Source organism: Pleurodeles waltl, chromosome 3_1 (assembly GCF_031143425.1).
Source record: "Pleurodeles waltl isolate 20211129_DDA chromosome 3_1, aPleWal1.hap1.20221129, whole genome shotgun sequence".
Taxonomy (NCBI): domain Eukaryota; kingdom Metazoa; phylum Chordata; class Amphibia; order Caudata; family Salamandridae; genus Pleurodeles; species Pleurodeles waltl.
In genome coordinates, this window is record NC_090440.1 from 232645725 (window position 1) to 232668362 (window position 22638).

Sequence of the window (22638 nt, forward strand, 5' to 3'; positions counted from 1 at the left end):
GGTTTAGGCCTGGCAAGTGGGTACACTTGCCAAGTCGAATTTACAGGTAAAACTGCACACACAGACACTGCAATGGCAGGTCTGAGTCATGATTACAGAGCTACTTATGTGGGTGGCACAACCAGTGCTGCAGTCCCACTAGTAGCATTTGATTTACAGGCCCTGGCACCTCTAGTGCACTTTACTAGGGACTTACTAGTAAATCACATATGCCATTCTGATGGATACGCCTACCTGTGGATTCCTCACCAAAATAATTCTCCCCTCGCGCCAGCCTTCGACGGAAATTTCTTCTAGCTCTGCACGTCGACGATGACTTCACAATCGCCTGACTCCACGCGACGCCACATGACGTCATCTAGGCAATAAGAAGCCGTCGTCAACGTGCAGACGTCAGTTCCCTTTTTTCCGTGCCCGAATAACGGTTGTTTCTTCGAGGCTCACAGGGAGCTACTGTTACCAACGGACGGTTACGATGTCGCAGCCTAGAAAATCTGGCTTTAAACCTTGTAACCAATGCAGGGGTCGGATGTCGGTTACCGACCCCCACGAAAACTGCCTCTGGTGCCTTAGTTCCGATCATGAGGTCGAGGTATGCGGTTCGTGCCAGCGCATGAACCCTAAGGCACTCAAAGAAAGAGAGGCGAAGTTATTCTTGGCCCGGTCCAAGAAGAAGAAAGAGAGGCATCATAGGAGGGAGTCTTCGTCGAGATCCTCTAGGTCTCGTCATCACCATAGTGGCTCTCGGCACCGTCATGGATCTCGGCGCCGATCGAGCAAAGGACGGTCCAGGTCTAGATCGGCTTCTCCGTCGGCTCGGCGTCGTCCGACATGGGAGATAAGCCCGACCGTCACCCCTCCACCTCCGGCGACCCCGACGTCACCTGGGTCGGTCTTTGAGGTCGAGCCTCCCCAGAGGCCTGAAGGTTCTCCTGGCCAGGAGTTACCTGGACCCTCTTCGGCAGGTTTGCCGGCGCCGGTGCGGCAGCAACAGTACCCGGCTTTCCCGACTCCTGGATCGGATCCTGCAGCGTTTTTGAACGCTATGCTTAACATCTTTGCTTCCATGGTGCCGGGTGGAAGTCATGCAGGTCCGTCTGGTCCTTTGGCCTACGACTTGGGTGTTCCGGCATCTTTCAAGTCGGCGCCGTTCACCCCGTTTATGTCTGCTGCGTCTGAATTCGCCTCGGATCCCATCGACGTCCAAGAACGCTGGGGAGCCGGAGCCTCCGGCTTCGGACGAATCCGAGGTTCGGCGCCAACGGAGATCTTCGGCGTTAGCTGACGCCTTGTCGACTCCAGGCTTGGAGTCCAGACTTAGATCAAGGCGCCTGGCCCTTCGTCTCTTGGAAGAGGAGGAGTACGCGAGGCAAAACCTGGAGGAAGGAGAAGTTGTACAGCCCTCAGGTGACTTCCAGGGTCTGGACTCGGCTAGTGGCCTTGACACTACCCCGGAATGGGATCTAGCTTCTCCTGGAGAGATCACATAGGAAGCAGCTTCTTTCCATAAGGTCATTCGTAAGGCTGCAGACTTTTTGGATATTACTCTTCCTACTGCGGAGGTTAAGAGAAATTTATTGACAGAGGTCCTCCATCCGACATCTGCTTCTGCTGAGCCTCTTCTTCCATTCAATGAGGCTCTGCTGGACCCTATTAAGGATATTTGGATGAAGCCTGTATCCACCGCTGCGGTCAACAGAGCGGTGGCTCGGCGTTACAGGACGGCGCCTGGGGATCCGGTGTTTCTTTCCAGGCAACCAACTCCGGAGAGCCTTGTGGTCCAAGCTTCATGTTCCTCCAGATCCTCACCTGGCTCGTTTCCTGGGGTTCCTGCTGGTAGAGAGTCGAAAAAGATGGACCATACTGCTAAAAAGACATTTTCATCGTGCAGTATGGCCCTGAAATCTTCCAATGCCACATGCATACTGGGACGTTACATACATGCCCTTATGGAAGAGGCAAAGGGCCATCCTAATGTGTCACAGGAGATGCTGCAACTCTTTTCGGATGCTCAAGCGGCTGCGACGCAAGTCATCCAGTCTGGTTTGGACACTTCGGACTCAGTGGCTAGGGCTATGGGCACGACCATAGTCTCTAGGAGGCAGTCTTGGCTTAGATCATCGGGCTTCTCGACGGACGTGCAGGCTACACTCTTTGATCTTCCGTTTGATGGGGAAAAGCTCTTCGGTTCTAAGGCTGACTCAGCCTTAGAACGTTTTAAAGAGAGCAGAGCGACAGCTAGATCCTTGGGACTCCAGTCGTCGGCCTCATCCACCTTTAGAGGCTTTCGGAGATTTAAAGGATTTGGTCGTGGTTCCTTTCGAGGAAGACTGCAAGGACCACAACAAACTGCTTCTACCCTGCCTTACAGATCCTTCAGGGGCAGGGGCAGAGTCCGTACGAGAGGAGCCACCTTGCAGCACTCTGCCTCTTCCTCTTCCTCGGGAGGGGTGCAGCAAGGAAAGCAGCCGTAGTCCTCCACCATTCCCTGTCCATTCGTCTCCAGTAGGGGGGAGACTTACCCTTTTTCTTCTAATGTGGGAGGTCATAACATCAGACTCCTGGGTCATCGACATTGTGAAGAGGGGGTACGCTCTTCCCTTTCGGGAATTTCCTCCCACTCTCCCTCCCCGCCCATCCTTCTGTTCGGAAGACCATTTTCTCCTGTTACAGCAGGAGGTATTATCCCTATTACAAAAATGCGCAATAGAGTTGGTTCCCGAGCAAGAGAGGGGTCAGGGGTGTTATTCAAGATACTTTCTGATTCCCAAGAAGGATGGTCGGCTGAGACCGTCTTTGGACTTGAGGATTTTGAATTGGTTCCTCAAACAGGAAAAGTTCAAAATGTTGACCCTCTCACAGGTTCTTTTGGCGTTGAACGAAGGAGACTGGATGGTGTTGGTCGATTTGCAGGACGCGTATTTTCATATTCCGATCCTCAGATCGCACAGGAAGTATCTCCGTTTTGTGGTGGGATCACAACATTATCAGTTTGCGGTCTTCCCGTTTGGTCTTACTTCAGCACCTCGAGTCTTCACGAAGGTGATGGCGGTGGTAGCGGCAGAGCTCAGAAGAAAAGGGATCGATGTGTTTCCCTATCTGGACGATTGGTTGATCAAAGCCAGGACTCCAGAGCTCGTGCGGTGCCATCTCCAGTCGACGACTCAATTGTTGTACGACCTGGGGTTTTCAGTCAATGTACCCAAGTCTCACCTGGAGCCCTCTCAACGCCTCCTGTCCATAGGGGCAGTATTGGACACGACATTGAATCGGGCCTTTCCTCCGCCACAGCGGGTTCAGGACATACAGGCTTTGGTTCCAATGTTTCGAAATGGAGCGGTAGTTCCAATCCTCAAAGTCCTACGTCTGCTCGGTCTGTTTGCTTCTTGCATACTGTTGGTCACTCATGCACGCTGGCACATGAGGGCTCTCCAGTGGTGCGTCCGCAGGCAGTGGTTTCAGCACAAAGGGGATCTCGAGGACTCAATAAAGATCTCCAGAGACACTGCAGAGGATCTTCAATGGTGGGCAGCGGTCGACAACCTGTTTCAAGGAAGGCCGTTCTCGCTACCCCCACCAGTGGCCTCAGTGGTAACAGATGCTTCCACTCTAGGGTGGGGAGCTCATCTGGGGGACCTGGAGATCAAAGGCCTTTGGTCTCCAGTAGAACAGAAATTACACATCAATCTGTTAGAATTGCGGGCAGTACGGCTGGCACTCAAGGCCTTCCTCCCTTCCATTCGCGGTCAGTCAGTTTAGGTTCTAACGGACAACACGACCGCGATGTGGTATATAAACAAACAGGGAGGAGTGGGGTCGTATCTTCTCTGCAGAGAAGCTCTTCGACTCTGGTCCTGGCTTCAGGACCACAAGATCTGCTTGATTGCACATCATTTGGCCGGAGTCCTGAATGTGCGTGCAGACATTCTCAGTCGACGCATCTCGGTCGACCACGAGTGGCGTCTTCATCCAGATCTAGTTCTGTATATCTTCCAGATGTGGGGATATCCACAAATAGATCCGTTTGCAACTCGAGAGAATGCGCAGTGCCCACTGTTTTGCAGCCTCCAGTATCCGATGCAAGGAGCTCTGGGGGACGCGTTTCAGATGTCCTGGAAGGGTCAGTTGCTTTACGCGTTTCCCCCCATACCCTTGATTCCTCGAGTTCTCAGGAAAATCCGCCAGGACCGAGCTCAAGTCATCTTAATAGCTCCGGATTGGCCGAGAAGGGTGTGGTATTCGGACCTACTCCAACTCTCTCAGTGCTTTCCGCTCCGTCTCCCTTGCAGGGTGGACCTCCTCTCGCAGTCGCAGGGGCAGATTCTACACCCCCACCTCCAGAGCCTGCATCTTCATGCCTAGAGATTGAACGGGGCAATCTGAGTTCCTTTTCTCTCCATCCAGATGTGGTGGAAGTTATTCTATTGGCCAGGCGACACTCCACCAAGTCAGTCTATGCAAATCGTTGGGCTAAGTTTACAAGCTGGTGTGGAGAGAATAGTTTAGATCCTTTAAGAGCTGGTTTATCTGACATTTTGTCATTTGCGCTCTATTTGGCACAGAAAGGTTTTTCAGTTGCCACTGTTAAGGGTTATCTGTCTGCACTATCTGCTTTTCTGTGCCTTTCTGATCAACCATCCTTCTTTAAATCACCAATTGTTTTAAAGTTTCTAAAGGGACTCACTAATAAGTATCCGCCCACGCCATTCGTTATTCCTCAGTGGGACCTTAACTTGGTTTTAACTTTTCTTATGGGGGCCCCGTTTGAACCCATGCACTCTTGTTCTTTACGGTTCCTAGTATTTAAAACTGTTTTCCTGGTGGCCATAACATCTGCCAGAAGGGTTAGCGAGCTTCAGGCTCTAACTGTAGAAACTCCATTCCTTTCCTTCTTCAAGGACAAAGTGGTGTTGAGGACCAAGGCGGCTTTCCTACCGAAGGTTGTTACACCCTTTCACCTGGGGCAGTCAATTACTCTCTCTTCCTTTTACCCTCCACCTCACCCATCCAAGGAGGAAGAGAGGCTCCACCGGCTGGATCTGCGAAGAGCACTGAGCTTCTACGTCGCCAGGACGAAAGAGTTCAGACAGGATGAACAGCTCTTCGTTGGATACGTGGGGAAGAGGAAAGGTAGAGCGGTCCACATGAGAACGCTATCCAGGTGGGTCATTCTATGTATTAAGATCTGCTATTCTTTGGCGAAGAGAGATCCACCGGTGGGGCTTCGTGCCCATTCCACCAGGGCCAAAGCAGCTTCATCGGCTTTGGCTAGAGGTGTTCCTGTGGCTGACATCTGCAGGGCAGCGACCTGGGCATCCCTCCATACTTTTGCCAAGCATCCCTCCTGGACTCTGAGGTCAGGAGGGATGGCCATTTTGCTCGCTCTGTGCTGCAAGATTTCTTGGTTTGACCATTCGGGCACCCACCACCGGAGGTTATACTGCTTGGGGACTCTATTCTTTTGGTGAGGAATCCACAGGTAGGTGTATCCATCAGAAGAATAAGTTACTTACCTTCGGTAACGCTTTTTCTGGTGGATACAGTAACTACCTGTGGATTCCTCACGGTCCCACCCACCTCCCCGTTGCCTGACTGGTCAAACCAGGAACTCTTTGGGTGCGCATCCTTGGACTTGTATATATATGTATATAGCTTTCACATGCATATGGTTGTATTCATTGTATATACTTTTGCTTTGTAATCTAAGATAGTGAAAAGGACATTTTGGACTGGAATTGTGTATATATATTTAATTATTTCTATCTCGAATTGAGCATTCATAACTGTGATATATATTTTATTATATTAAATATTTTATTTTAGTCTATTCTGCATTAGTGTGTGCTCTTTAGGTTTAACCTGTTCGCCTCTATGGCACGTAAAAAATGGTGATAACTGACGTCTGCACGTTGACGACGGCTTCTTATTGCCTAGATGACATCATGTGGCGTCGCGTAGAGTAGGGCGATTGTGACGTCATCGTCGACGTGCAGAGCTAGAAGAAATTTCCGTTGAAGGCTGGCGCAAGGGGAGAATTCTTTTGGTGAGGAATCCACAGGTAGTTACTGTATCCACCAGAAAAAGCGTTACCGAAGGTAAGTAACTTATTCATCATGGATAAACCAATCACATACACATTTTGTAAAGGAGCACTTGCACTTTAGCACTGGTTAGCAGTGGTAAAGTGCCCAGAGTAACAAAAACAGCAAAATCAGAGTCCAGCACACATCAACAACCTGGGGAACAGAGGCAAAAAGTTAAGGGAGACCACGCCAAGGATGAAAAGTCTAACACGTGTCCCCCCCAGCTGAAAGTGGGGAGCAACTACCCAACCTCATGGGAGTTCTCATCACTAAGGCAGAAGAACCTGGACAGACCATCAGCACTGGCGTGCTCTGTACCAGGACAGTGTTCCACCGTAAAGTCCATCCCCTGTAGGGAAATGGACCACCTCAACAGTTTTGGATTCTCACCCCTCATCTGCATTAACCATCTGAGGGGCCTGTGGTCGGTCTGAACTCGGAACTGAGTCCCAAACAAGTAGGGTCTTAGCTTCGCTTCTTCAGTGCACAGACCACAGCAAACGCTTTGCGTTCTATGGCACTCCACCTACGTTCCCTGGGTAGTAACCTCATGCTAATGAAGGCTACGGGTTGATCTAGGCCCTCTTCATTAAGATGTGAGAGTACCGCTCCAATACCATGCTCTGAGGCGTCTGTTTGCACAACAAACTCCTTGGAATAGTCAGGTGCCTTCAGCACAGGTGCTGTGCACATGGCAGCCTTCAGGGCATCAAAAGCGTTCTGGCAAGCCTCTGTCCAGATCACTTTCCTGGGTTGCTTCTTAGAAGTCAACTGAGTCAAGGGGGTAACAATTGTACCATATCCCTTATCAAACCTCCGGTAATATCCTGTGAGACCTAAAAAGGCTCTAACTTTAGTCTGGGTCTTGGGAGGCTCCCAAGCCAGAATCGTGTCAATCTTAGGCTGTAGGGGTGCCACCTGGCCACTCCCCACCTGGTCTCCTAAGTACACCACAGAAACCTGCTCTATTTGGCACTTGCTCGCCTTCATAGTGAGGCCTGCCTTCTGCAGGTCTGTAGGTCCTCTAACACTCTCCAAAGGTGTTGCAGGTGTTCCTCCCATGTGGAACTAAACACAGCAATGTCATCCAGGTAGGCAGCACAGAACTCATCCAGCCCAGCCAACACCTGGTTGACCAACCTCTGAAAGGTGGCAGGGGCATTCTTCATCCCAAATGGCATCACTTTAAATTTAATTTAAATTGAAAGTGTCCATCTGGTGTAGAGAATGCTGACCTCTCCTTGGCCCCCTCAGTTAAAGCAATCTGCCAGTAGCCAGATGTTAAATCAAATGTACTGAGGTACTTGGCAGCTCCCAACCGGTCAATGAGCTCATCAGCTCAGGGGATGGGGTGTGCGTCAGTCTTGATGACCGCATTGAGTCCCCGGTAGTCCACACAGAACCTGAGTTCTGGAGTGGCACCAGGTGCAGCAGCCTTTGGGGCCGGTACCACTGGGCTAGCCCAAGGACTGCTGGAGTGCTCAATAACCCCTAGGGTAAGCATTTTGGATACCTCATCCTTAATGCATGCCCTGACCCTGTTAGTCATCCTGTAAACCTTCTGTTTAATAGGTGTACTGTCCCCAGTGTCCACATCATGTGTGCACAAGTGTGTAACTCCTGGGATCAGGAAAAACAGTGAGGAAAACTGTCCCAACACGTGGCGACAGTCACCTTGCTGCTCCTCAGTCAGGGAGGGGGAAGAGGATCACTCACTCCACTGACCCATCTTTTTCTCCTGCACACAGGAGGTCAGGAAGAGGCTCACTCTCCTCCTCTACCCCATCATCTGTCGCAAGGAGCAGGGACAGTTCAGTCCGCTCAAAGTGAGGTTTGAGGCGGTTGACATGCAGGACCCTTAAAGGGTTCCTTGGAGACCGCAAGTCCACCAGGTAGGTGACTTCACTCTTGTGCTCCACCACCTCAAATGGCCCAGGCCACTTATCCTGGAGCACCCTAGGCTCCACTGGTGCCATCACCCACACTTTTTGTCCAGGTTGAAACTCGACCAGAGTGGCATTCTGGTCATACCAGCGTTTCATGTCCTCCTGGCTTGCTTCCAGGTTCTCTTGAGCAAGACTCCTGAAGCGGGCAGTCTGGTTTCTCAAAGCCAGCATGTAACTGAATACATCCTGGGGGGGGGGGGTTACTAGGAGCTTTCTCTAAAGCTTCCTTAACCAGACTCAAAGGTCCCCTCACAGGGTGGCCATAAATCAGCTCAAAGGGGCTAAACCCAAGTCCCTTTTGAGGCACCTCCCTGTAGGCGAACAGAAGGCATGGCAAGGGGACGTCCCACTTCTGCCTCAAGGGCTCTGACAGGCCCATGGTCATGCCTTTTAAAGTGCGGTTGAATCTCTCAACCAGACCATTACTTTGGGGGTGGTAAGGGGTGGTGAACTTGTAGGTTACCCCACACTCCTTCCACAGAAACTTCATATACGTGGATATGAAGTTGGTACTCCTATCAATTGCCACTTCCTTGGAGAACCCCATGCGGGTAAAAACCCCCATCAATGCACGACCCACCACAGGGGAAGTGATTGATCTCTGGGTACCGGGTGGCGTGGTCCACCAAGACCAGGATAAACCTGTTGCCCATGGCTATCTTGGGATCCAGGGGCCCCACAATGTCAATGCCTACACTCTCAAAGGGGGTACTGACAACAGGCAAAGGCTGGACGGGAGCTTTACATTTCCTCCCACTCTTGCCACTTGCCTGACAAGTCTGACAAGACCTGCAATCTGCATCTGAGTGCCTGCACATTAGGGGCCAGTAAAAGTGGGTGACAAGCCTCTCAAAGGTCTTGTCTTGCCCCAAATATCCAGCAAAAGGCACATCATGAGCCAACCCCAGTAGGAAGGCCCTGAATCACTGGGGTACCACCAGCACACGGGCCGACCCAGGCTCAGGAACCTTAGGCTCGCTATACAGGAGGTCATCCTCCCAATAAATCAGGTGTGATCCTGGCTCCTTGCCAGCCGCCTGGTCTGCAGCCTGCTGCCGCAAACGTTCCAAAATAGGGCATGTCTTCTGTGCTACACAGAATGCTTCCCTGGTGGGCCCCCCTTCCTGCAGCCACTGCGACAGTTCAGGGACCTCCCCTAGTTAAGCTACCTGTTCCCCTGTAGGCTCCGGGGCGTCACCCTCAGGCTCCGCCTCCTCCCGGACCATGGGAACTTCTGGGGCCAGTTTCCCGGCCCCCCTGCCCTTCCTCTTCTTGGCGGTCCCCTGGGCCACTGTTTCAGGCTCCAGGGGCTCTTGATTACCCTGACGGGCTGCCATTGACTGGGTGGCTACGCATACCCACCCAGGCAGACCCAACATCTCCAAGTGAGACCTGTGTCCCACCTCCTTCCAAGGGGAATCCTCCAGGTCATTGCCTAGCAAACAATCAACAGGCATGTTTGAGCTCACAGCTACCTTCAAGGAACCTGAGACCCCTCCCCATTCATAGGGAACCTGCACCACTCTGCACAGGCGCTCTGAGTTGTCCACTGCAATTACTTGGTGAAGTACCCGGGGATCAATCTGCTCTTCAGACACCAGCTGACTCCTCACTGTAGTCACACTGGCTCCTGTGTCTCTCAGAGCCTCCACCCTCTGTCCATTGATGGTCACCCACTGCCTGTACTTCTTAGTGTTTTCAGGCACTAGGGTTCTCTGGACCATGTCACTGTCCCCTAGTGAGACAAGGGTCATCTCAGCTGGTTCCCACCCACCTGAAACCAACTCCTCCCCAAGCGCTATACTGGCAAAACCCTGGGACGGCGCACCAGTGGGTGCCAGTGTACTTTTGGGGCATTTGGGGTCTCCCCTCAGATGACCCACCTGGTCACATGCATAGCACTTACGTGGGGGACCACCTGCCACTGGATTCCCCTTGGAGAACCATGGCTTCTTTTCACTGGGGGGTTGGGAATCCTTACACTGGGAATCAGTTTGGGGCCCTTTGGAGAACTCCCCCTGTTTACCCTTACCCCCCCTTTCTTCTGGGAGGGACCCTGCCCACCCTTTGCGTTGTCTCCCCCATACCTCTTTCGGACCCTGGTGCTCTCCCAACGGTCCGCTTCCTGCGCAAGCTTCCTGGGGTCAGTCAGCTTGCTGTCAATCCGGTGCTGGCGCATCTCTGGATAACATAAACTGTACAAGTGCTCCCATGCAATCAGATTGTAAAGCCCCTCATACGTAGTTACCTTACTGCCCTTCACCCAACCATCCAGTGACCTGAAATAAGAATCAACACATTCCAACCATGTTTGGGATTCCTTCTTCTTGTAGGACCTAAACTTATCCTTGTACTGCTCAGGGGTAAGACCATACCTTGTAAGCAAGGCATCCTTCATGTTAGAGTAGGTGAGATTCTGAGCATCCCCTAAGGCTGTCAGTGTATCCCTCCCCTCTACCTCAAAGTGCTTCCACAGGCCCGCCCCCCAATGAGCTTCAGGGACCAGATTCATGTGGAGAGCAGACTCATACCCCTTGAACCACAAGTGTATGTCATTCTCCCTCTTGTAATCTTTCACAAGGTCTTTAGGAATGTGCACCCTCCTCTCAGGCTGCACTGTAGGGTTGCTGCCACCATCTCTACTGGACTGGCTTCTATGATCCATCTCTCTCAAGCTAAGCTCATGAGCCATTGATAACTTCCTCTCCTCAAGGGCTAGCCTTCTCTGCTCCAATTGGCACTCCCCTTCTGCCTGTCTGTCCTGTAACTCTTCAGGTGTCAGACCCTTAGATGAGACACTGCTACCTGCCTTGGAGACCTTCTCCCTGGACATAACAGACCCACCCACAATACCATTGTGTACTGAACACTCTTCCTCCTCCTCCTCCTCCTCATCTCCCTCATCCTCTGTGTGCCCTTCAGTGCTCTTGGCTGTCACCCAGGCCCTCAGTGCCTCTTGCAGCTCCTCCTTCCTGGATGAGCTCTTAATGGGACAGTCAAAACGTTTACAGAACTGCTTCAACTGAGCTTTGGTATAACTCTCCAATTTCTCAAGGTTAAAGTCAGCTCCAACTGATGCATCTCCAGCTTGGGACATGATAAAGATTAAAAAACAAGTGCAAAGTTCCAAAGGCAGAAAAACAAGTTCCCAAATGAAGTTCCAAAGAAAGTTAATCAAGGAATCAGCTAAAAAAATGGAAGTAGAACAAAAACAGTCTCAAAGAGAAAAAATCAAAAGATCACCAAACAAGTAGTATGTGGTCACGTAGTGGTCTGAACTCAAACAGTAGTGTACACTTAATCACTGTATGTCAAGTACAAGTACAAGTCCAAATCCCAACTGCTGATCACCCATACTAGAAATGGGGTCTTTGGTTGACAGTCAGGATACCCCCTGTTCAAGCAAGGACCCTCACTCTAGTCAGGGTAAAAGAGAATCAGCCTCAGCTAACCCCCGCTTACCCCCTTGGTAGCTTGGCAGAGCAGTAGGCTTAACTTCAGAGTGCTAGGTGTAAAGTATTTGTACCAACACACACAGTAACTTAATGAAAACACTACAAAATGACACAACACCAGTTTAGAAAAATAGGAAATATTTATCTAAACAAAACAAGACCAAAATGACAATAATCTGACATACACAAGTCAAGTTATGAATTTTTAAAGATTAAATTAAAAAATAGCGCTTAGAAACAAAAATGCTTCGATGAGGTGTTAACACGGCATCATGACGGAGTCGTTCCCAACAAGCCGACACCAGCGGCGCTGGAAACGGAGTCGCTTAGACCCCCAAGTACAGTACCTTCGGTGAAGAGTGAAAACAAGTTGATGCGCGAAGTCGGGGATCGCGGCGTTGGTGCGAAACGTTGAATCCGCGCACTTCGAGCGGTGTCGGTCACGACGTGGTGTGGCGACTTCCATGGAGTCGCGGACTTCAGCAGGGCTGCAGCAGCATCGGGCCTGTGAAGAGCATCGCGTTCCAGCGAAGGTCACGGTGTCGGGTGCAGGCGGTGTCATCGGATTCAGCAGCGGCGTCAGTCCGAAGTCGTCCGAAGTCGATTTCCTTGGATTTCCACCAGCTTTCCTTTCAAGGGCCCAGGGACTGGATAGGGCACCACTTGTCAGGGCAGGAGTCTCTCCAGAGACTCCAGGTGCTGGCAGAGAGAAGTCTTTGCTGTCCCTGAGACTTCAAACAACAGGAGGCAATCTCTAAATCAAGCCCTTGGAGATTTCTTCATAAGATGGAAGGCACACAAAGTCCAGTCTTTGCCCTCTTACTCTGGTAGAAGCAGCAACTGCAGGATAGCTCCACAAAGCACAAGCACAGGCAGGGCAGCACTTCTCCTCAGCTCTTCAGCTCTTCTCCAGGCAGAGGTTCCTCTTGTTTCCAGAAGTGTTATAAAGTCTGTGGTTTTGGGTGCCCTTCTTATACCCAGTTTCTCCTTTGAAGTAGGCCTACTCCAAAGTAAAGTCTCTTTGGAATGTGAAATCCTGCCTTGCCCAGGCCAGGCCCCAGACACTCCCCAGGGGGTTGGAGACTGCATTGTGTGAGGGCAGGCACAGCCCTTTCAGGTGCGAGTGACCACTCCTCCCCTCCATCCTAGCACAGATGGCTCATCAGGATATGCAGGCTACACCCCAGCTCCCTTTGTGTCACTGTCTATTGTGAGGTGCAACCAGCCCAACTGTCAAACAGACCCAGACAGGGAATCCACAAACAGGCAGAGTCACAGAAATAAGCAAGAAAATGCTCCCTTTTTAAGTGGCATTTTCAAGCGCACAATCTTAAAATCAACTTTACTAAAATATGTATTTTTAAATTGTGAGCTCAGAGACCCCAAACTCCACATGTCCATCCGCTCCCAAAGGGAATCTACACCTTAATCAGATTTAAAGGTAGCCCCCATGTTATCCTATGAGAGGGACAGGCCTTGCAACAGTGAAAAACAAATTTAGCAATATTTTGCTGTCAGGACATATAAAACACATTACTATGGGCCTGATTACAACTTTGGAGGAAGGTGTTAATCCGTCCCAAATGTGACGGATATACCACCAGCCGTATTACGAGTCCATTATATCCTATGGAACTCGTAATACGGCTGATGGTAAACCCATCACATTTGGGACGGATGAACACCTCCTCCAAAGTTGTAATCAGGCCCTATATGTCCTACCTTAACCATACACTGCACCCTGCCCTTGGGGCTACCTAGGGCCTACCTTAGGGGTGTCTGACATGTAAGAAAAGGGAAGGTTTGGCCTGGCAAGTGGGTACACTTGCCAAGTCGAATTTACAGGTAAAACTGCACACACAGACACTGCAATGGCAGGTCTGAGTCATGATTACAGAGCTACTTATGTGGGTGGCACAACCAGTGCTGCAGGCCCACTAGTAGCATTTGATTTACAGGCCCTGGCACCTCTAGTGCACTTTACTAGGGACTTACTAGTAAATCAAATATTCCAATCATGGATAAACCAGTCACATACACATTTTGTAAAGGAGCACTTGCACTTTAGCCCTGGTTAGCAGTGGTAAAGTGCCCAGAGTAACAAAAACAGCAAAATCAGACTCCAGCACACATCAGCAACCTGGGGAACAGAGGCAAAAAGTTAAGGGAGACCACGCCAAGGATGAAAAGTATAACACAATCAATACCACAAACAATATCCCACATACACTCATGAAATCAATACTCATATATTTACAGCGCCTATTATTCCTACCCTGCTGGTTAATGTTACTCATGATCTGTAAAGAATCAGAAAGCAGAAGAGAAAGTTAGAAAAACTGCAACAAAAATCTAAACAAAAATCTTATTTCTGCAGTTATTTACAGCTCTCAGTCTTTCTTCGAGGATCCCTTGTCAAAATCAGTAAGCAGCTTGTCAAAATCAGGTTTCAGAAAGTCAAATTAGGTTTTCAAAGTCTTTTCTGGTTACTTTCAACAGTCTCTTTCTCTAAAACTTTTCTCAGATAGTTTCAACAGTTCAGTTCATTCCTTCAAGTGCCAAAATATTGGCTTGGAATGTCTCTATCAAAACAAAAAGACAAACATTATTTCTGCCATTCACTTGTAGTTGAAACGCCGATTCAGGACCTGCGTATCTTCGACTTGCTATTCTCTTTCTTTTCAACTTTCGATCACCATTCAATTCTCCTTCACTTAGATCTTCTCTCCTTGTTGTATCCAATTCTTCTTCAATTGTTGTTTCAACAACTGCTTCCTTTCTCTTTGCTTGTGACTCTGGCCACTTATCTCCTTTCAGTGGACCCTTGGTCAATGTTCTTTTCAGTGTTGAACTTGAAACATTTCCTTGTTCTATGGTGTTTTTTCTTGACGGACCTGCAACTGGTTCAGGAGGAGTCAGATCACAGTGACTTTGATCTGCCTCACCTCCTTCCCCCTTGGGGTCTGGGAATTGCTTTGTTTGTCTCTCAAAATCGTCTGCTTCTGGGAAAGCCCTTTTCTGACTAGGCTCTCCTGCTGCCTCTATTGCGATAGGCTCTCTGTCGCCCTCCTGGAGGTCTTCTCCTTCGTCTCTCACAGGAGTGACTGATCCATCCTCAGCGGGCTCAGATCCGGTCTCAGTTCCCCTTTCTTCTCTTTCTGGCCCTGAGACTGGTCCTATCGTTGTTGGTACTCCCACCAACTAATTTTCATTGTCCAGAGGACATGCATCTTTCTTTGTGTGGGTGTTGTGGATCCAGCTCGGAACTCCAGCGCACTTCACAGCTGTGGTAGTTGTCAGAACTACCTGGAAAGGTCCTTTCCAATGAGGCTTCAAACACGTTTTCCTCACGTGTTTTCGGACCACAACCGGCTCTCAGGTTATGCCCTGGGTCATGGATCGGTGGCAGTGTGGGGCTTCCTCTTGCTGAGAGAAAGAGCAAACCACATCAGCCAGATCTTTGCAGTAGTCCAACACCATATTATCTGTAATGTTGACAAGTGCATTTGCAGGCACCACTGGCAACTACAAGGCTCGGCCCAAAAGGATCTCAAGCGGCAACAATCCTGCCTTCCTGTTGGTGTTTCTCATTGTCATCAGAACTAAAGGCAATGTGTCAGACCATTTCAGATTCGTGGATGCACACATCTTTGCAACTCTTGACTTCAAGGTTCCAGACATTTACTCCACTAGTCCTGACGCTTCAGGGCTGTAACTACAATGCAACTTCTGCTCAATGTTCAATGCTGTACACAGTAATTTATTTACTTCATTGTTGTAGTGACTTCCCCTATCTGATTCTAAAGAGATCGGAAACCCGAAACGTGGTATCAGTTCCCTAAGCAGTAGTTTCGCTACTGTAAGACTGTCATTTCTGCATGTAGGGTATGGTTCAATCCAGTGACTAAAGATGCACACAATCGCCAACACATATCTCAAACCTCCACATATAGGCATCTCAATAAAATCCATCTGCATTCTGCTGAATGGACCTCCCGCTTTTCCAGTGTGACTCAAATTAACCACTGTCCCGTTTCTCGCGTTCATTTGCTGCCAAATGACGCAACAGTGGCAAACTGCTTCAGCAACCTGTCTAAACCTTGGGTTGAATCAATTGTACTTGAACAAACAAACCATGGCATCCCTCCCAATATGTGCTTGACCATGATAATACTTAGCCATTTAAGACAACAGACTATTAGGCAAAACCAACTGACCCTCTTCTGAAACCCACAAATCATCTTGTCTTTACACACATTTCATTTTACTCATGAACGTTTCTCCTCCCTGTCAACATTATTCTGCAACATTTTCAATTCCTCCAAGATGTCAATTACTTTCAATGCAAAACTTGGACATGTTTCACCTTCTTCAGGTAACAGTTCCCACTTATCCTTGAACGATATACAGTTCAATGCGCAAAACCTTGCGACTTGATCCACATATCCTGAGACTTCAGATGTGCACTGCTTTTCACCACGGCAATCTTTTCAGACATTTGAATAGCATGCAACAGTTCTCTAATTCTCTCACCCTTTCTCACTGGTGAACCAGAAGAGTTCATGAAACCTCTCTGTGACCACAACTGGCCAAAATCATGGACTGTTCCAAATCCATACTGACTATCCGTATAGATTGTAAATTTCAGTTGAGCAGAAACATGGCACACTCTAGTAAGGGCTACCAGTTCCGCTACTTGGGCAGAATACACTCCTCGAAGCCAGGAAGCTTCCAGGATACCAGTAATTGTGCACACGCATATCCTGCTCTCAGTGTCCCTGTATTGCCTCTTAGACACGAACTGTAGGAAAATGCCTCTCATGGCATGGTTACCCCCTAACTTTTTGCCTTTTTATTGATGCTAGTTATGATTGAAAGGGTGCTGGGATCGTGCTAACGAGGCCCCAGCACCTTTCCCTAAACGGTACCTTTGTTCCCACAATTGGCACAGCCCTGGCACACAGATAAGTCCCTTGTAAGTGGTACCCCTGGTACCAAGGGCCCTGTGGCCAGGGAAGGTCTCTAAGGGCTGCAGCATGTATTATGCCACCCTGGGGACCCCTCACTCAGCACATGCACTCTGTCTCACAGCTTGTGTGTGCTGGTGGGGAGAAAATGTCACTCCCCTCAGAGTGCCATGCCCTCAACCCACTACCTGTGGCATAGGTAAGTCACCCCTCTACCAGGCCTTACAGCCCTAAGGCAGGGTGCACTAAGCACTGTGCCCCTACAGTGTCTAAGCCAAATCTTAGACATCGTAAGTGCAGGGTAGCCATAAAGAGTATATAGTCTAGGAGTTTGTCAAACACGAACTCCACAGTTCCATAATGGCTATACTGAAATCTGGGAATTTTGGTATCAAACTTCTCAGCATAATAAATCCACACTAATGCCAGTGTGGGATTTATTGAAAAATGCACACAGAGGGCATCTTAGAGATGCCCTCTGTACACCAGTCCAAACACCCCTGTTAGGCTGACCAGTTCCTGCCAGCCTGCCACAACCAGACTGGTTTCTGGCCACATGGGGTGAGCACCTTTGTCACTCTGTGGCCAGGAACAAAGCCTGCACTAAGTGGAGGTGCTTCTCACCAGAGCATGAATCCGAAAGCTCTGAAGGAACGCGAAGCAAAGCTCTTCTTGGCCAAGGCAAAGAAGAAGGAACACAAGAAGGTTTCTTCCCATGCTTCTCCCAAAAAACATAAGAAGCAGCGTCATCATGACTCTCGGCGCCGTCATGACTCTCGCCGCCATTCAGAGCGGAGCCGATCGAGGAGTAGTTCGAGGTCGAGATCTCGTTCGTCACGGCGCCAGAAGAAGTGGGAGATGAGTCCTATGGTCACGCCTCAGCCGGTGAGTCCGGGGTTGTCACCGGCGCCTTCAGTCTATGAAGTCACTCAAGGTAGTCCTCACTTTTCGCCGGCGCCGAGGGATCCTGATGTTCCCCAGACACCTACACAGCAGTACCCGGCTTTCCCGACTCCAGGGACGGATCTGGCCGCATTTTTTAATGCGATGTATGCTGTTTTTCAATCCATGGCCCCTGCTGGTGCACCGCCGGGTCCCACAGGGCCATTGGCATTCAATTTGGGCTCGCCGGCGTCGTACAGGGCTGCTCCATTCATGCCCTTCTGCCCTACAGAGCCTGGTGGTCCGGTGCAGGGGGTTTCACCTGGCAGAAGTCCTTCGCCTGGGACTGTGGATCCGTTGGCTTCTTATCCGACTCCTCCGCGCCATCCGGCGTCATTGATGGCCTCATCCATACCGGCTCCATCTCCTTCTGTTCATTCGGCTTCGAGGAGGTCATCTGCCGACTTCGGGCCGGCTCCGGCTGAATCTGGGAGCCTTCCTGAACCGGTTCAGGGTCTGAGATCATCGGCGTCGATGGAGTCCTTGTCGACGCCGGCTCTGGAGATGCATTTAAGATCTCAAAGGAAGGCGTTGAGGCTTCTGGAGGAAGAGGAATACAGAAGGCTTGAGGAAGGTGAGATAGAGCCTTCTGATGATTTCCAGGGACTTGCCACTGCAAGTGGTTTGGATACTTCCCCAGAGTGGGACATTGCTTCTCCGGGGGAGTGTACTGAGGAGGCCACCTCCTTCCATGCTGTGGTGAGGAAGGCAGCTGATTACCTTGATTTGCCTTTGTCCACGGCAGAAGTTAAGACTAACCTGCTCACAGAGATTCTTCATCCATCTTCCTCCAGTGCTGACCCTTTGTTGCCTTTTAATGAGGCTTTGACTGAGCCTATTATAGACCTATGAAAAAAGCCGGTTACATCTCCTGCTGTGAATAGGGCAGTGGCGAGAAGGCATAGAAGTGCCCCAGGGGATCCGGTTTTTCTATCTTGACTCCGGAGAGTTTGGTGGTTCAGGCATCATGTTCTGCAAAGTCTGTCCCCGGTACATTCCCTGGTGTTCCGACAGACAGAGAATCCAAAAGGATGGAGCAATCCTCGAAGAAAATTTTCTCCTCTTGCAGCATGGCCCTAAAAGCTACCAATTCCACCTGTGTGCTACGCAGATACATCCATGCCCTAATGGACTCTGCTAAGGAGATGGCAAAAGATCTGCCACAGGAAGTGCAAAAATCTTTTGGGTCCCTTTTCTTGGATGCGCAAGCTGCTGCACAGCAGATTATTCAATCTGGCTTGGATACCACGGATTCTATTGCCAGGGCCATGGGAACATCGGTGGCTATGAGAAGGCATGCCTGGCTAAGATCTTCGGGATTCTCGTCAGATGTACAATCCACTTTAATGGACCTTCCATTTGATGGGGAAAAGCTGTTTGGGGACTAGGCAGACTCTGCCCTTGAACGGTTTAAGGACTGTCTACAGCTAAGTCCCTGGGTTTGCAGACCCCTTCTGCTACATTGTACAGACCTTTTCGTAGGTTTCGAGGGTTTGCTAGAGGTTCTGCCTTTCGTCGGTCTCAATCTTATGCCCAACAACCTGCCAACCCGCCCTATCGTGCTTTCAGAGGGCGAGGTAGGGGTAGGGCTAGAGGTCCAGCCCAGCAGCTTTCTTCTTCTTCATCCTCCTCTGGTGGACAACAGCAGAAGCAGCCCTAGTTTTCCCCACTTTATCAGACATACTTCTCCTGTAGGGGGAAGATTGAGTCTTTTTCTACAGCAATGGAGGTCAATTACAACAGACTCGTGGGTGCTAGGAATTGTGGAAAAGGGCTATGCTCTCCCCTTTCAGGAGTTTCCTCCTCCCTTCCCTCCCCGTCCCTCCTTTTGTTCAGAAGACCATCTTCTGTTGTTGCAACAGGAGGTTGTAGCCATGTTGGCAAAGGGCGCTATAGAGTTGGTAGCATTGCAGGAAAGGGGTTAGGGGTGTTATTCAAGATATTTCCTGATTTCCAAAGTGGACTGTCGTCTAAGGCCAATCCTAGACTTGAGGATTTTGAATTTGTTCCTCAAGCAGGAAAAATTCAAAATGCTGACCCTAGCGCAGGTGCTATTGGCGTTGAACGAAGGAGACTGGATGGTGTCTGTCGACTTACAGGACGCGTACTTTCATGTTCCCATAATCAAGTCGCACAGGAAGTATCTCCGTTTTGTGGTCGGATCGCAACATTACCAGTTTGCGGTCCTTCCGTTTGGTCTTACTTCAGCACCCCGGGTCTTCACAAAGGTGATGGCAGTTGTTGCAGCACATCTCAGAAAGAGGGAGGTAGCGGTTTTTCCCTACCTGGACGATTGGTTGATCAAAGCCAAGTCTCCAGAGATTGTGTTGTCTCATCTGCGAATGACAACGCAGTTGTTGTTCGATCTGGGCTTTTCGGTGAACGTACCCAAATCAAATCTGGAGCCCTCTCAACGCCTCCTGTTCATAGGGGCAGTATTGGACACAACAAGGTTTCGGGCCTACCCCCCGCCTCAGCGGGTACGGGACATTCAGGCACTGATTCCTTTGTTTCAAAGTGGAGCGGCAGTTCCAGTCCTCAAAGTCTTACGCCTGCTAGGTCTGTTTGCTTCTTGCTTTCTGTTGGTCACTCATGCTCGCTGGCATATGAGGGCTCTTCAGTGGTGCCTCCGCAGACAGTGGTTCCAGCACAAGGGGGATCTCAGGTATTCAATAAAGATCTCCAGGGACGCTGTAGCGGATCTCCTGTGGTGGGCAGAGGACGGCAACCTTTCCCAAAGAAAACCGTTTTCACTGCCCCCTCCAGTGGCCACAGTGATATCGGATGCTTCCACTCTAGGGTGGGGAGCTCATCTGGGGGACCTGGAGGTCTAGGGTCGTTGGTCTCCAGCGGAGCAGATGTTGCATATCAATCTGTTGGAATTGCGGGCTGTACGTTTGGCGCTCAAGGCCTTCCTCCCTTCCCTTCGCGGTCAGTCAGTTCAGATCCTGACGGACAACACTACCGCGATGTGGTATATAAACAAGCAGGGAGGAGTGGGGTCGTATCTACTTTGCCGAGAAGCCCTACGACTCTGGTCCTGGGCTCAGGACCATCAGATTTGCTTGATGGCAAATCATTTGGCCGGAGTGTTGAATGTACGTGCGGATGTTCTCAGCCATCACTTCTCATTAGATCACGAGTGGTGTCTCCATCCGGATCTAGTTCTCCACATCTTCGAGATGTGGGGTACTCCTCAGGTGGATTTATTTGCCACTCGGGAGAACGCGCATTGCCCGTTATTCGGCAGCCTCCAGTTTCCGATGCAAGGGGCGTTGGGGGACGCGTTTCAGATGTCCTGGAGCGGCCAGTTGCTTTACGCGTTTCCCCCCATACCCTTGATTCCACGGGTTTTGAGGAAGGTTCATTAGGACCGGGCCCAAATCATATTGGTGGCACCGGACTGGCCGAGAAGGGTATGGTATACAGACCTACTTCAACTCTCTCAGTGCCCTCCACTCCGTCTCCCGCTCAGGGCAGATCTCCTCTCTCAATCACAGGGGCAGGTTTTACACCCCCACCTCCAGAGCCTGCACCTTCATGCCTGGAGATTGAACGGAGCAACCTGAGTTCTTTTTCTCTCCCACCGGATGTAGTGGATGTTATACTATCGTCCAGGCGACACTCCACTAAATCTATTTATGCCGGAAGGTGGGCAAAATTTGTGCTGTGGTGTGGAGAGAACCGAAAAGATCCTTTAAAGGCCCATCTTTCAGATGTACTTTTGTTTGTTCTCAGTTTGGCGAAGCAAGGCTGTGCTATAGCTACAGTTAAGGGTTATTTGGCAGCTCTGTCGGCGTTTCTTTGCCTTCCGGATCAGCCGTCTTTATTCAAGTCTCCCATTATACATAGGTTCCTTAAGGGTTTGGTGAATAGCTTTCCTCCTACTCCTTTTCACATGCCTCAGTGGGACTTAAATCTTGTTTTAACATTCTTAATGGGTTCACCTTTCGAGCCCATGCATTCATGTCCATTGAGATGTTTAGCCTTCAAGACTGTTTTCTTGATCGCAATTACTTCTGCCAGGAGGATTGGAGAGCTTCAGGCACTTTCCGTTAAGCCCCCTTTCACTATGTTCTTCCCTGATAAAGTGGTTCTAAAAACCAGGGCTACTTTTCTACCGAAAGTTGTCACCCCTTTTCATATAGGGCACAATATCACTCGTCCTGCTTTTTACCCTCCTCCCCACCCGTCTAAAGAAGAAGAGAGACTCCATAGGTTGGACCCTAAGAGAGCCCTGAGTTTTTATCTCGAAAGAACTAAAGACTTTCGTTTGGATGAGCAACTGTTTGTTGGATATGCTGGTCAGCAAAAGGGCAGAGCTGTACAGAAAAGGACACTCTCCAGGTGGGTCATCTTGTGTATCAAGATCTGTTACTCTTTGGCAAAAAAGGTCCCTCCTGAAGGTATCAGGGCCCACTCTACTAGGGCTAAATCTGCATCCTCGGCTTTGGCGAGGGGAGTTCCATTGATAGATATATGTAAAGCGGCAACTTGGGCGTCCCACCATACTTTCAAAAAGCATTACTGTTTAGACTCTGAGATGAGGAGGGACGGTCACTTTGCTCGCTCGGTATTGCAAGATTTCTTGGTGTAATCAGGCGGGCACCCACCACCGAATCCACAGGTAGTTGTATCCATCAGAAGAACAAGTTACTTATCTTCGGTAGCGCTTTTTCTGGTGGATACACTGACTACCTGTGGATTCCTCACGGTCCCTCCCGCCTCCCCGTTGCCTGCCTGGTTACACTCTTATCTTGCATTATTTAGATTAATATTTATTCTTATATTTTTATAAATATATATATTTGTATGTATATGAATGCGCTTATATACTTATATGTATATAGTGATATTTATATATTTTTGTATATTCATGTATTTCAACTCTCAATAAGAATGGATAGTTTAAATAGTCAAGGTTTTTGTATGCGTATATCTTTCTATATTATTTATCAATTTTGATGGTCGGTTTACTCCTATTTGCTTTAAGAGCACGAAAAAATGTGGTGAAACTGACGTTAGTACGCCGATGAGGACCTCTTATTGGCACGTTGACGTCAGACGGAGTCACGCGGAGCCGTGCCATTATGACGTCCTCGTCGACGTAGACAGCTAGGAAGAAGACTTTCCGTCGGATGCTGGCGCAAGGATCGAATTCATAAGGTGAGGAATCCACAGGTAGTCAGTGTATCCACCAGAAAAAGCGCTACCGAAGGTAAGTAACTTGTTCTTCCCTGCACAT